The 16938-nt window shown below is 29.0% G+C and overlaps 1 long non-coding RNA gene across 1 annotated transcript; it reads left to right on the top strand.

The window, feature by feature from the left end:
* Positions 1–933: 933 nt before the first annotated feature.
* LOC145271396 (uncharacterized) lies at positions 934–12355 on the top strand. Its single transcript, XR_013865852.1, has 2 exons — positions 934–987; positions 7042–12355. It is a non-coding gene; the product is annotated as an uncharacterized LOC145271396 (long non-coding RNA).
* The last annotated feature ends 4583 nt before the right edge of the window (positions 12356–16938 follow it).

The raw sequence follows: 16938 nt of genomic DNA, 5'->3' as shown, positions 1-16938 counted from the left end.
ACACACCTCCCTCCTTTTAATTAAATAACGTCATTCTCAGACAGCTTTTTTTTCGACTATTTGAAATTTTCGGCTTCTGTAAAATTCGTGTTCACAAAACTTCCATTTGTCGCGATTTTGTGAAGGGCAGAATTGGTCATTTATTGGCTAATTAAGCTATTTTTTGTATAGACAAGGCGTTTTCTGTATTTAATTCAATATATTAAGGTCGTTGCAATGACTTTATTTAATTTCAAAATTTAGCTGAATTGGTTAGCTCCCCGTGAAAACGGTTTTCATAACTTTATTTTTTTACAAATATTTTCTTCATTTTGGAAATTAACTTAAGTCTGTAATTTTTTAAATATAATCAATTATAATAAGAAGAAGACGTATAAAAAGATTATGATAAATCGGCTTTAATAACTAGGTCCTCCCTAACTTTATTCGTTAATTTTTGTCCGTACCTAACAAATATTATTTTGTTAAAAGGCCAATGCAATTTTTTTAAGTTAAACGATCTCTTTTTCTTTTTTAATCATGGCTTTTCTTTTACTTATGTGGGATTCTGGACAAGCACCGTTTCTTATAATAATTACTGTTAAATAAATATTTATGTAAAAGAAGCAAAAATCAAGAAAAAAATAAGACAAATAAAAAAAATAGCTAAATACAATTTTTTTAAAGGCTAAACTGCTTTTTAAGAGCCAAATTCGCAAAATCTGGCCATAAAAGGGGCAATCTAGCATTCGAATTAAAATCAATTCAAAGAATTAAAAAAAAAAGTCATTTTCTTTTGTTCGTTGTCTGTTAAAATGTTAAAATATTGCAATAAATAAAAAAAACTAATTTTACACGTAATATTCACCAAAAATATCGTATCTATCTAAAAAATGTCTCATTTTATTTTCATTTTTTTAAATTTTCTGCGAACTAGCTCTCTCGTCGCCATTTTTAAAACGTGAAACTCGTCGCTCGATGACAACGTATACGTTACTTTTCCCCCCGGTAAGTATTTTATCATTATTATTTTATTATTATTTGTTGTTTCTTTAAAATATATTCGATGATTCATTACATTACATTTTCATCGATTTTATTTTTATTAATGTCATCAGTTATTTTCTTAGAGATAAATTTATGTTATTGAAGTTTGTTTAGGCAGATTTTCCGTTTAATTGTACAAATAGCCTCGAACCCTGTTATAAAAAAAAACGGACACGTTGGGTCGATACCGATATACAAGTTTGTTTATGTAAAATTAGGCACCGCCAAAACTGGGGGGGGGGGGCAGTACTTTTTGACGGACCGTCTTTTTAAAAATGTACCAAAAATCAGGTAATTATCCGATCAATACGAAATTTTCAGCGATTATTAGGAGAAGAATGAACTTTATAACAGTGTACTTATTTTTCATAAACGATATTTTTATATATATATATTTTTTTGCTTACACCCCCCCCCCTTGTTTTGAAGTGGGAACAAATATGCTTAAAATAATCATCTGAAACTGAACAAAACATATTGTGTTGTTGTAAGGGACAGAATTATAGATTAAAAAAAAAAAAATTGTTTGCATACTTTATTTTGATGTCTGAATATCAGAACTTCGATTGTGTTTAATTATCCCGCTTTTGAGTTTTGAAGTGTGAAATTCGGTGAATATGTTAAGTAAAATAATTAATTTGAGTTAAGCAAAACAAAAAAAAAAATTTTTTAATATTTATACGAAAAAAGCCATTTTAAAATTTTTGATAAATAAATTAACAATTTTTTTTTAGCGAGCCGAATAATGCATGACCATTATTAAACAGAGCATGCTTTGAATAATCGATACAAAAAAAATACGATAAATATTGTGCCCTTTGTGTTAAAAATAGCATCATTTTTTTCGATCTCGTTTGAAAACGTTTGCCGCCTTTCTACTACGGTGGAGCAAACGCGCTGAAATAATTATTTTTTTTATTCTGCTTTAAATTCCCCCCCCCATTTTGGGGAGCCTGGCCCCCACACACATACACATTAAAAACCAAACTCGTACAAATTGTCACCCATCTGGTACTGGCCAGCCTCAGCTTAATAATACATTGAAATTTTCGTCATTGAAAAATAAGTTTTTTTGGCCTGTTTTGTCTTCCATAGTTTTCTTCTTATCAAAAGAAAACGTATACAGAGTCGATCTGAATTCTACGTCGACGCGAAATATCTGGTTACCTATATGAATAAGTGGAATTATTTGAAATTCAGGTACTTATATTATAATATTTTTGCATATTCTCTTAGAAAATCATCCTAAATCTTAGTTAGACAATAAATAAATAAATTAATTATTTCAAAAACCCTTTTTTTTTAATATTTAAGTACGTTTTTTGTGCAAGACAAAAAATGTCAATTATTAACTTTTTGGGAAAATTTAACATTTAAAATTGAATTAAAAATAGTAGAAAAAGTTTTACATTATTCTGTTTTCTATATGATAAAATTCAGGGTTTTATCTTTCTGGAAAAAAAGTTACTCAGAAATAATGGATTTTAATAAATGCAATTTAGTTTTAAAAAACAACAACAACTTGATTTTGCGGCCATTTTTGGCGGTGCCTACGTAAAATCTATTTTAGATTAACCACGTTGTTTAACAAATAAAATAATTAAATATGTTTTTTTATAATTCAAAATTTAAAACGTTGAACAATACAAATAATACGTTGTTTAACAAAAATATATAACGAAAGATGAAGTTTTAAAATGATTAAATGTGTTTTATTTTATAATTTAAAATTTTATTTATTTAGATTTTAAAACATTGAACAATACAAATAATAATGACAGATGAATTTTTATAATGATTAAATGTGTTTTATTTTATAATTAAACATTTTTATTGTATAATTTAAATTTTAAATCAGTGAACAGTACAAATAATATGTTGTTTAACAAATAAAATTAAAAAAATAATAAAAAACAAAATTTTAAAATGATTTAATGTGATTTATTTTGTAATTTAACATTATTTTATAATTTAAAATATAAATCATTAAACAATACGAATAATATGTTGTTTAACAAACATAAATAAATAATGAAAGACGGGTTTAAGATGATTAAATGTTTTATTGTATAAAATTTAAAACACTGAACAATAAAAATAATACGTTCTTTAACAAATAATAAAAAAAATAATGAAAGACAAAGTTTTAAAATGATTAAATGTGTTTTATTTTATAATAATTAAATAATTAAATTTTCAATAATCACGTGATTAAATTAATCAATATTTAACTTCGTCTTTCATTATTTCTTTTCGAGAACAAAATCAACATTTTATTTTTATTGTCCAATGTTTTTATTTTTGTAAATTATAAAATAAAAAAAACATTTAATCATTTTAACCCTTTATCTTGCATTATTTATTGTTTATTTGTTAAATAACGTATTATTGTATTGGCATTATTTATTTTGATCATTTGTTAAACAGCGTGGTTAATTTTAATTAAATTGAAATCACAGGGTTGCATTTTCAATAATCACGTAAATATAAAAAAACTTATGTTTACATTAAAGAAAATATATTGGTGTCAACCCAACATGTCCATTTTTGCATAACACAGTTCGAGGCTATTTGTACAACTAAACATCAAATCTGCCGCAAATGTAATCATGTGATTAAAATGTAATTTAAATTAACCACATTATTTAACAAATTAAAAAATATAATGCAAGATGAAGTTTTAAAATGACTAAATATGTTTTATTGACCAATAAATATGAAATTTTTGGTACTTATGTATTTTTGTGCCGTGCTGAAATAATAACATTATTTTGAAAGCCATTCTTAATATGAGGAGGGAGGGTGTTTTGTAACTATTCTTGTGTTTCCACCTTACAATTGAAAAAAAAACAAAAACATATCGTGAAACTTGAATTTAAACTGAAAAAAAAAACACAAAAAAACTATATAACATTAGCGTGGTACCATGTGCCATCGTATGAATCTGAGGACAATATCTACTGCAGAATTAAACCAAGATTTCGTGCTTATGCATCATTGATGCTGTGCTATTTTTAAATAGTTTTTTGTCAGGTTAAACACCCTCCCCATGTTAAGAATAACTTTCAAAATAATAACATTATTATTTCAGCATGGTACCAAAAATACATAATATCCAAAAGTTTATTTTTATTGTTCAATATTTTTAATTTTAAATTATAAAATAAAGCACATTTAATAATTTTTAAACTTCATCTTGCATTATTTTTTAATTGTTAAACAACATGGTTAATTTAAATAAAATTTTAATCACATGATCACGTTTTCAATAATTATGTGATTATATTTTATCCATTTACAGTTTGTTTTACATGTAAACAAACCCTTGCTCGATACTGGTGTCGACTTTTAAGAATCCCTTTTAATGATTATATTGTTTGAGGATATTTGTACAACTAAAGGGCAAAACTGCCGTTTAAGTAAAAAAAAGACAATACTCGACATGTTGAAATGAATATATCCAAAAATTACAAACATTAATTTAGTAAAATAATTGCTGTTGTGTTTTTAGTAAAGAACAGAAAAAAATGGCCCTGAATGTGAAATTATAATAAAAACCCTGGCAAATGTGTAGTTTAACTGTGTAAATTAGTTGACGGACTAAAATTATAAAAACTATTATTTTTTTTATATAAAACACATGATTAGATCCTTAGGTTGAAATAAAACCAGAAAAAAATGTAATTTTTATTATTTTTTTCATAATTTTTATTAGATTAAATGTATAACAATCGAGGCCACCATAATGTTTTTAAAATTTGCCCTTTCTAACGTTTGACAGATTGGCCCTTTTAAGGCCAAATTTGCTATCTTTTATATTCTTTCATGAACTCTGAAAATGCCGTTTTTGGCCGCCATACTTTTTTTGTAAGGAAAAAGCATAAAAAAGTCAAATTGACTTTAAAAAGTTAATCTGTTAAACCTTAGAAAAGCCAAATTTTAAAATCAATACAGCGGCTTTGATTGTCGTACATTTCGTCTAATAAAAAATGATGAAAAAATAATAAAAGTGAATTTTTTCTGGTGTGGGTTTAATAATATGTTTTATATAAAAATAGTTTTTATAAATTATTGTTTGTTAAATAATTGACGCCGCTAAACTGCACATTTACCAAAATTTTAATAATTCGTAATCATGATCTGACTGTGTAAAATACAAATGTGACATTTCTAGAGTTGTTGAGCTTACTTTCGACTTTGCCGGGCATAAGTGCAAGACTGGCCTTATTTTTAACTAAAACATGCAACATGTCGTGACTCATAGTTTAATGGTGGAACATTTTTAGGCCAATGTGAGATTTTCACTTTACACCAATTTATACTTGCACGGGGACGGTTGTTCTTCCATTACGCCAAATAATTTTAATAAAGAAATTCAAACAAGCCTTAAACATTGACAAAAAATAATCTAAACTTGGTAGGAAAACAATTCGGCACAGTTAAGCTAATGAATGGATATCTTTTACACGAGGAACAAAACAATGATTACACCGTCTTATGATGATTTAAATTCTTTTTTCTTTAGCAGTTGATTTTCTTTTTAAATAATTTCACATTAAAATCCTGTTTTTCATTTTTTTATTTGGATTATTTTATATGTTCACATATTTTATTTCTTAATCAATTGGAACTATTCACATTATTAATTGGACACACAAAACAAAAGTAAAACAAAACTGGTTTTAACACAGAAGAAAAAAAAACGAATTTATCCCGACTTTTTTTGTATTGAATTCCTGGAATGAAAGGTAAGTTTTTTCTTTTACTTTTTAACACTTTAAAAATTGAATAACTTTTAAAATAATTTATTTTTTATTGCAATCCAATAAAAAATATTGATTCTGGAATTCTTTATAACAGACGTGAATAAAAATAGCATGAATCTCCGATTAAAAAAAAACTCAGCATTTGTTTGACGTTCATATCAATTAGATGGACAGATATTAAAAGATTAAACATTCAACACTGTGATAAGTTACAAATATGTAAAAATATTTTGATGTTCATATCAATTAGGGTTGAACATAAAGATAAAACATCGAAGACATTTTTGCTATGAAATTCCTTATGAAACATAGGAATGCAAAATATTTTGATGGTCATATCAATTAGGGATGAACAAATATTTAAAGATAAAACATTCAACACGGCGATAAGTTACAAACCTGTTATTAAAACCATTTTGACGGTCATATCAATTAGGGATGAACATAAAGATAAAACATTGAAGACATTTTTGCTATGAAATTCCTTATGAAACATAGGAATGCAAGAGCTTAAACGTATGGACTCGTTTTTACCTTTTGATGATTATGGTATTTGCAGCTGCCTATATGTTGCAACAATGCTCAATGCATTTGCAAATGTAGACGTTCAGGGGAGTTATAATCCAAAGTAATTTTCTAGCAGGGTTGAGAAAACCCACATTCTTTCAAGACGTCTTTCTAATATTCTGAAATTATTTGCTAATGTATTAGACAATTAATAAACTAAAAATGTTTTCAAGCCAATATTTAAGGACAGATGAAACATTAACACACTTGTAAGTTAAACACTTGTAGTTACAACCAAATTATTGTCGTTTGGGTACAAAACAACCAAACATAAAGAAAATGTTTCAATATTTTTAATAATTTTGCATATTTATATATCAGTTATACGTACGTGATTGAAGAAAGCAAAAACGTGTATGCAATAAATACTTTTTGGATGGCCATATGGTAATTTACTTTCATTGTTACATTAAGATATATGCATATATATTGTAGTATTGTATATATAAATCTATCTCTTCTCACTAACAAAACAATAAATGATATTTTAACTAGATAATAACTTCAGCAACACTTGTATCGACTTATTCTGTGTTAAGTTAGAAAATACCTGGTCATTTTTTATGAATTTTTTAGATGAAATAAATCTAGATATTGTGGTTCAATCTAATAATATTGACAACAATAAACGGAATACTATCATGTAAATACTAAAAATATTAAACTTATTTATTTTTTACAGATGTTCCTGATTGAACCCTATTTCAATTTAAATGGAGGATCGTGATTTTTAAACATTAAGTTGTAAATGGTTATTACTTTATTTGGAATACTACAGTGACATCTGCAAGAAAATGTATTATTTACCGGACAATACAATTTAATGCATTTTGTTTTGAACACTCCAATGACACCTGAATAATAGAATTTAATGAATTTTTCTAAACAATTGTGAAAAAACGACATGAATGTAATATAAATGTTTGTAAAAATGTGTGTAAAAATGTTCAAATATAAGGAATCAGAAAAGTATGTGACTTTTAACAAATTTATATTTTCTGTAATACCGGAAACTATAACTCTACAAATATCTATTAGAAAAATAACACCTTATAAACGCTAAATTTTGAAAATAGTATTTTAAAAGGATATCTCAGTAGAAATATATGAATAGGTAGATAGTATTCATCTGTATAGTGCCGCATCCTCAGCTTGAACAAATTAGTAAGATAATTGAAATAAAAAAGAACGTTTTGTCAGATACGATTGAGGAAAACATAGGAACTCACTCTGGAAAAAGCCACATATTTTGTAAAGTGTTTGGATATTCTTATGTATCATAAACTTTAGTGAAAATTATGAGAACTCACACTGGGGAAAAGCCACATTCTTGCGATGTGTGTGGATATTCTTGTTCTGCAAACTCAACGTTAGTGAACCATATGAGAACTCATACTGGGGAAAAGCCATATTCTTGTCAAGTGTGTGGATTTCCTTGTTCTGCAAAATCAACGTTAGTGACCCATATGAGAACTCATACTGGGGAAAAGCCATATTCTTGTCAAGTGTGTGAATATTCCTGTTCTGCAAACTCAACGTTAGTGAACCATATGAGAACTCATACTGGGGAAAAGCCATATTCTTGTCAAATGTGTGGATATTCTTGCTGTCAAAAATCGAATTTAGTCAGCCATATGAGAACACATACTGGTGAGAAGCCACATTCTTGTCAAGTGTGTGGATTTCCTTGTTCTGCAAAATCAACGTTAGTGACCCATATGAGAACTCATACTGGGGAAAAGCCATATTCTTGTCAAGTTTGTGGATATTCTTGTTCTGCAAAATCAACGTTAATGACTCATATGAAAACTCATACTGGGAAAAAGCCATATTCTTGTCAAGTGTATGAATATTCTTGCTCTCAAACATCAGGTTTAGTAAACCATATGAAAACTCATTCTTGGGAAAAGCCACATTCTTGTGATGTGTGTGGATATTCTTGTTCTGCAAAATCCACGTTAGTGATCCATATGAGAACTCACACTGGAGAAAAGCCACATTCTTGTCAAGTGTGTGGATATTCTTGTTCTCAAAAATCAGACTTAGTTAAACATATGAGAACTCATACTGGAGAAAAGCCACATTCTTGTCAAGTGTGTGGATATTCTTGTTCTAAAAAATCAGACTTAGTTAGACATATGAGAACTCACACTGGGGAAAAGCCATATTCTTGTCAAGTGTGTGAATATTCTAGCTCTCAAAAATCGAGTTTAGTGAGACATATGAAAACTCATTCTGGGGAAAAGCCACATTCTTGTAAAGTCTGTGGATATTCTTGTTCTGCAAAATCAACGTTAGTGATCCATATGAGAACACACACTGGAGAAAAGCCACATTCTTGTGATGTGTGTGGATATTCTTGTTCTGCAAAATCAACGTTAGTGATCCATATGAGAACACACACTGGAGAAAAGCCACATTCTTGTCAAGTGTGAGGATATTCTTGCTCTCAAAAATCGAGTTTAGTGAGCCATATGCGAACTCATACTGGGGGAAAAGCCACATTCATGTAAAGTCTGTGGATCTTATTGTTCTGCAAAATCAACGTTAGTGATCCATATGACAACTCACACTGGAGAAAAGCCACATTCTTGTCAAGTGTGTGGATATTCTTGCTTTAAAAAATCAGACTTAGACATGAGAACTCACACTGGGGAAAAGCCATATTCTTGCCAAGTGTGTGGATATTCTTTTTCTCACAAATCTCATCTCAGAAGTCAGACTTAGTGAAACATGAAAACTCACACTGGGGAGAAGCCACATTCTTGTCAAGTGTGTGACTATTCTTGCTCTACAAAATCAGATTTAGTGAAACATATGAGAACTCACACTGGGGAGAAGCCACATTATTGTCAAGTGTGTGGATATTATTTTTCTCAAAAATCACATTAAGTGAACCATATGAGAACACACACTGGGAAAAAGCCACATTCTTGTCAACTGTGTGGATATTATTGTTCTCAAAAATCAAATTTAGTGAGCCATATAAGGACTCTTGAGAGATAAAGAACTTAAATGGAACATTCGAATATCTATGTATCTCATATAGAGTTCAAGTGTTAGCCCCTGGTTGTGGGCCCCTTGATTTCTGAGAACTTCGACTGAAGTAAAATAAAACAAAGAGGGGAAAAGCCACACTCTTGTCAAGTATGTGGATATTCTTTTTCTCAAAAATCACATTTAATGACTCATATAAAAACTCACACTGGGGAGTTGAGCTGAACAAGAAAAGATAACCAAGTATCAGGACCTCAAGAATGATTTAAAATGACATGGTCCCTGAAAGAGATTGTATAGCAGTTGTAATAGGAGCAACTGGCCTAGTCAAAACTAACATGAGGAAATTCTTGGAATCAATCCCTGGAAGACCAAGCTGCAATGAAATACAGATTGCAGACATAAAGGGAAGAACGTCTATTCTGAAAAGAGCCTTCGGATATAAATTATAAATTTAAATCGTAATGAAATCACCTACATTACCAGACTAGAAATATTCTTGTTACTAACTGAATGTTTGAGAAATAAAGAACTTGAATATCTTTGCATCTCATATAGAGTTGAAGTGTTAGGTTGTGGTGCCTTTATTTCTTAGAACTTCGACTTAAGTTAGATAAAAAATGAAAAGCCATATGGTAGAACATTTTCACAGAAATTTTATTAAAAAAGACACACACTGAAAGGTGTGGCAAGAATCCTTAAAAGATCTCTTGGTTGGACTCATTTAAATACGGATAAATATGAGACATCTGGTTTGATGTCCCACCGCCTAGAATAAAAAAATGAAGAAAAATGAAAAAAAGACAGTGAAACGCCTCATTCATATGACGTTGTCGAACATTTTCATAAAAATCATAAAAACTCATGTTTATACAAGTACCTCCATTCGAAGATCAGTGGAGAGATGCAGTTTGAAAGACCGACAAACATCAAATGGAAACATTTTATATTATTTTAAAATTAGAAAAATTAACATCTCATTAAATAATGAAGAAAAAATCAAAATGCAACGTGCACAAAGAGGCATAGAACAAATTGTTGATCATGTATTAATGATGCTGTAAAACTATGTAATATCTTCCTCGAATATTAAAGATGGAGAGATGCAGTTGGAAAGACCAACAAACATGGAAACATTAACACCGATAACATCCAATGGAAATGGTGTCGATGTTATATGACAAAGATCTACAGGTGGGATAACATATAAAAGACAAGACCATCAAGCCAGACATTGTATGCAACAAGCCTGAAAAACTGCACTCATTATTGATGTCGCTGTCCCAAAATATTATGGCCTAAACAGAACTGAACGAGAAAAAAAAAACAAGTATCAGGACCTCAAGAATGGATTAAATCGAAAGAGATAGACATTATACCAAAATCAAAGCATGAAAATATACATAGCATCAGAAAACAAATCAAAACGTGAAAATATACATCAATATCAGGAAACAAATCAAAATGTGAAAATATACATCAACATCACGAAACAAATCAAGACGTGAAAATATACATCAACATCACAAAACAAATCAAAACGTGAAAATATACATCAACATCACGAAACAAATCAAAACATGAAAATATACATCAACATCACAAAACAAATCGAAACGTGAAAATATACATCAACATCACAAAACAAATCAAAACGTGAAAATATACATCAACATCACGAAACAAATCAAAACGTGAAAATATACATCAACATCACAAAACAAATCTAAACGTGAAAATATACATCAACATCACAAAACAAATCAAAACGTGAAAATATACATCACAATCACGAAACAAATCAAGACGTGAAAATATACATCAACATCACGAAACAAATCAAAATGTGAAAATATACATCAACATCACAAAACAAATCAAAACGTGAAAATATACATCAACATCACGAAACAAATCAAGACGTGAAAATATACATCAACATCACGAAACAAATCAAAACGTGAAAATATACATCAACATCACAAAACAAATCAAAACGTGAAAATATACATCAACATCACAAAACAAATCAAAACGTGAAAATATACATCAACATCACGAAACAAATCAAGACGTGAAAATATACATCAACATCACGAAACAAATCAAAACGTGAAAATATACATCAATATCACGAAACAAATCAAGACGTGAAAATATACATCAACATCACGAAACAAATCAAGACGTGAAAATATACATCAATATCACGAAACAAATCAAAACGTGACAATATACATCAATATCACGAAACAAATCAAGACGTGAAAATATACATCAATATCACGAAACAAATCAAGACGTGAAAATATACATCAACATCACGAAACAAATCAAAACGTGAAAATATACATCAATATCACGAAACAAATCAAAACGTGACAATATACATCAATATCACGAAAAAAATCAAAACGTGAAAATATACATCAACATCACGAAACAAATCAAGACGTGAAAATATACATCAACATCACGAAACAAATCAAAACATGAAAATATACATCAACATCATGAAACAAATCAAAACATGACAATATACATCAACATCATGAAACAAATCAAAACATGACAATATACATCAACATCACGAAACAAATCAAAACGTGAAAATATACATCAACATCACGAAACAAATCAAAACATGAAAATATACATTAACATCACGAAACAAATCAAAATGTGACAATATACATCAACATCACGAAACAAATCAAAACGTGAAAATATACATCATCACAAAACAAATCAAAACATGAAAATATACATCAACATCACGAAACAAATCAAAACATGACAATATACATCAACATCACGAAACAAATCAAAACATGAAAATATACATCATCACAAAACAAATCAAAACGTGAAAATATACATCAACATCACGAAACAAATCAAAACGTGAAAATATACATCAACATCACGAAACAAATCAAAACGTGAAAATATACATCAACATCATGAAACAAATCAAAACGTGAAAATATACATCAACATCACGAAACAAATCAAAACGTGAAAATATACATCAACATCATGAAACAAATCAAAACATGAAAATATACATCAACATCACGAAACAAATCAAAACGTGAAAATATACATCAACATCACAAAACAAATCAAAACGTGAAAATATACATCAACATCACAAAACAAATCAAAACGTGAAAATATACATCAACATCACAAAACAAATCAAAACATGAAAATATACATCAACATCACAAAACAAATCAAAACGTGAAAATATGTGTCAACATCACGAAACAAGAGCCAACACATTTTTGACAAGACTGTATTATTAATCAGACAGAATCAGAAAATAATCCAAACGAGTCGCAAACAAATACACCAATTGCACCGCTAATTGTATCAGAATCGGCCATTTAAAATGCCGTAAATGTACTTGAATAAATCAACTTACTATCTTTCGAAGCTTATAACTACTTATAAAATGTAATTCAAATGCATTTTTTCAATTAAAGGAGAAAAGACCAAATTAAAAAAGAAATAACAAGCTTAATAGCAAATTATGCAATATTTGCTTTTTAAAATCCATTTTCTTTAAAAATCAACAAAATTTTACTTAGTTTGATTATAAAAAACATATATAAATGCCAAAAAATCACTTACCTATAAAAAATTCTATTCAATGTGTACTTCCATTGTTCATTGTAAAAAATTTCTCCATATTTATACTTATATTCCATGTCCTTTTTAAATAAAATACTTTTTTAAACAAAGATTTTAAAAACACGCGAGATCAGATTTATTGACTGTTCAAATAAAGGGAGATAAATCTCTGATTTTTTTTCGTCATTATCTCACGGTGAATTATAAACGCCCTAATTAATATGTCTTTTTATTGCGTGCTGTTAACCTAAATTAGTATTTTGGGGCCTTCGTAGTTCAAAAATAGCACACATTAACTCATAAGTTTTTCCCGTTAAACAAAACATCCAGTCGACAGATTTTTTTAATTCTCTTAATGAAATACACGAGTTTTGATTATTATACCCTATTTCTACTTTATCGACTGAATGTTTTTTTAAATATCTGAAAAATGAAAACATTGAACGAAATATAAAAAATTGCCGTCAGCGTCCGGTATTTACTTGACGATATAAGCATATATGAGCTTTCATTAAAAGAAAATAAACGTGGTTTAAAAAAGAGAAGGTTTTACACTTTGGACTTTACAGGTAAATTTCCAAAAACACTTGTTCTGTTTTGTTTTAAATTAAAATGTTTTATTTAGTTATCTTGTATCTTCAATTTGTGATATATAAAACTTTGGTACGTAAATTAATTATTTTATTTTAATAGACATTTCAAAATGGGGGGTAAATTTAAAAAATAACATTTGTTTAAAATATTATATTCGGTTTATTGGAAACAGCATAAAATTTCACATTGACCCTGAATATATCGTAAAAATTGAACTAATAGAAAGATTTCGATATATTTTTAAAGTTTAAAAATTGAAAACAAAATCACTCGTAAAATTCAATTACGAGTTTTTTAATGTATTTTATTCGCAGTTTTTTATTAGGGGTGTCAAAAATTCCCTCAAAATTCTAATACGCCTCACCGCCTCCAAAAAACTGAAAATAAAAACACAGGAAGAAAACTATAATTAATTTAGTTATCTTGGAACTTTAATTTTAATTTATAAAATATATCGTTTTCTTATTTTTAAAATTAAAAAAAATAATCGAAAAGCAAAAATATTTGTCATTGACAAATATTAGGTACGTGCAAAATGAATGCCGATGCTCAAAATGTATAAACATTTTGACCCCTACTTTTATTTAAAAATTCATCAAATATCAGAGAATTAATCAATTTTAATGAAATTTTCAGTCTTTATCAAATAATGATTATGAAATATAATGACCTCATTATATTTATTTAAATATAAGTGGAAATTTATTATTTTCTATAAACAAAAAATACCTTTACTAAAGTTATGGCTTTCTGTAGTAAAAGAAATGAATGAATTTATTTTTTATTTTTTTAATGAAAATAAAGCATCGTAAATTATAACATTTGAAAAAATAATTTTTACAGGAACATTACGATAAAAGCCCCTAAAATCCCTATTAATGAATTCGATATAACTCGAAGAAAAACTAATTTCTCGAACTACCGATATTATCATTGAATTAAGCCTTATTTATTTAATATTTTCAAACGAAAAAAATTATAATTGCAAAAAATATTTCTACTTAAAAATTTACAGATTTCGCATAATTTTTATATTAAAGATATTTTCCTTGCTCGCATGAATGTGAACATTCGGCATAACATAATTTTTATATAATCTTGAACAATAATTTTATATAATCTTGAACAATAATTTTTATATAATCTTCAACAATAATTAAAAAAAAATGATTTGAAAACAGGAACATAGAAAAATAATTAAATTAAAAGATGGTAAAAATGATACAAACATTCAGGATAGGAATGTACGGATGCACGTCTGAAGGAAAAAAAAAAGAAATCTAGCACCCCTCCCTTCTTTTGAATTACATAACTTCATTCTCAGACTATCTTTTTCGACTGTCGCAAAATTTGAGATGCCGTAAAATTCGTATTTACAAAACTTCCATTTGTCGTAATTTTGTGAAGGGCAGAATCTCTCATTATGGGGGCTAATTTGTTGCAGGGCCGGTCGTCTGAATGACAGACACAGGTTGTTTAGTTAAAGACAAGGGTTCTCCTTTTATTTGCAAAAGAAGCAAAAATTCGCATGATCTGGATGCTGGTTGTCCGGGAGGTCGCACGTCACTGGAGGCTAAGGTCTGGAGGTCTGGAACAGGTCTGCTAAACGAAGCATGGTTCAGGGTTGCTTGCTGGGTCTGGACGATCGGCTGGTCGTCAGGATGATCCGGGGCATATGGTGGGTACTGAGAACGTTGGGGTCAGTGTTAAGGAAAAGACAACACTGAGAGCTGCTGCTGGGAATCCTTTTTATCGTTAACAGTATCTTTCAAGTCGGCCATCGTTTTTTTTCTCGGTATGCTGCAAGAATTTTGGGGGCTAATGTATTTGGTCGACATGACTGGTAGCGTCGGTTGTTGCTCTGGGAGCCTTCGCTCAGGCCCGGCTGGGCCGAAGCTGGCTTTATTTATTTGGCCAGTGTGATGTTAGAGGTGTCGCTCCTAATAAGACAAACAAACGAGTCTAATTAATTCTAAAGCGAAATTTATGCAATCAAAAGATGCTTGGGAGTTTGTTGATTCCATTTAAATTAATTTCGTCTAAAAAGTAATAATTAATATATATATATTAATAGTAATAATTCAATTGCTTGAATTATTGGCATTTTGTTTGATAGATTTGAATTCCATTTAAATTAATTTCGTCTAAAAAGCAATAATTCAATTGCTTGAATTATTGGCATTTTGTTTGATAGATTTGAATTCCATTTAAATTAATTTCGTCTAAAAAGCAATAATTCAATTGCTTTAATTATTGGCATTTTGTTTGATAGATTTGAATTCTGACGTGCATAAGAGTCGAGAATGGAAAGAAAGAGAAGGTGAATGTATTCACTGAACCCGGATATTGTTCATATGTCTAGCTCGTGTTAGCCTATCACGTCCTTTATTTTAAAGAAGGGAATGCAGAGAGAAACACTGGGGGGTGGGCGCGGAGAAAGAAAGAAAAATTGAGGCGGTGATTTTGAAACCGATACAGACTAAGCTAGGCACCGCCAAAAGTGGCCGAAAAATCAAGTTGTTGTTGTTTTTTAAAACGAAATTACATTTATTAAAATCCATGATTTCTGAGTAACTTTTTTTTTCCAGAAAGATAAAATCCTGAATTTTATCATATAGAAAGCTGAATAATGTAAAACTTTTTCTACTATTTTTAATTAAATTTTAAATGTTAAAATTTCCCCAAAAGTTAACGATTGACATTTTTTGTCTTGCACAAAAAGCGTATATAAATATTTTTCAAAAAAGGTTTTTGAAAGAATTAAGTTGTTTATTTTTAGTCTAACTAAGATTTAGGGTTATTTTCTATGAGAATATGCAAAAATATTATAATATAAGTACCTGGATTTCCAATAATTCCACTTATTCATAAAATTCACCCAGTCTAGAAAGATTTCTCCTCATTGAACGAGGAAGAACTGTAGGGTTTTTTGACTACATAAGCAACCCCGAAGTTGGCCAGTATCAGATGGGTGACCATTTTGATGAGTTTGGTTTTTAATGCGTATGTGTGTGGGGGGTCAGGCTCCCCCAAATGGGGGGGGGATTAAAGCAGAATAAAAATTAAACTAAACTACATAAGCAACCCTGAGGCTGCAAGTGTACGGACCATACTAAAATAATAACTTTATTTAGAAAGCCATTCTTAACATGGGGGGTGTTCAACTATTCTGCACTTTCACCTAATAATTCAATGAAGAAGGTTGAACCATTTTTTTTACGGTGCGTATTTTTCGCAGTATAAAAAAAGTACTGTTTCTAGTTTAAAATTAATTTTTCTCTGTAACGTTTCGTTTATGGCAGACGGACGAACAAATGTCAACTATAGTTTCGGTAAAATAAAAATAAAC

The sequence above is a fragment of the Euprymna scolopes genome, chromosome 46 (genome assembly GCF_053919585.1).
Source record: "Euprymna scolopes isolate OS-2025 chromosome 46, ASM5391958v1, whole genome shotgun sequence".
NCBI classification, from domain to species: Eukaryota; Metazoa; Mollusca; class Cephalopoda; order Sepiida; family Sepiolidae; genus Euprymna; species Euprymna scolopes.
Note: the sequence above shows the minus strand (reverse complement) of the source record. Positions and strands in the feature narration are given on the sequence as shown.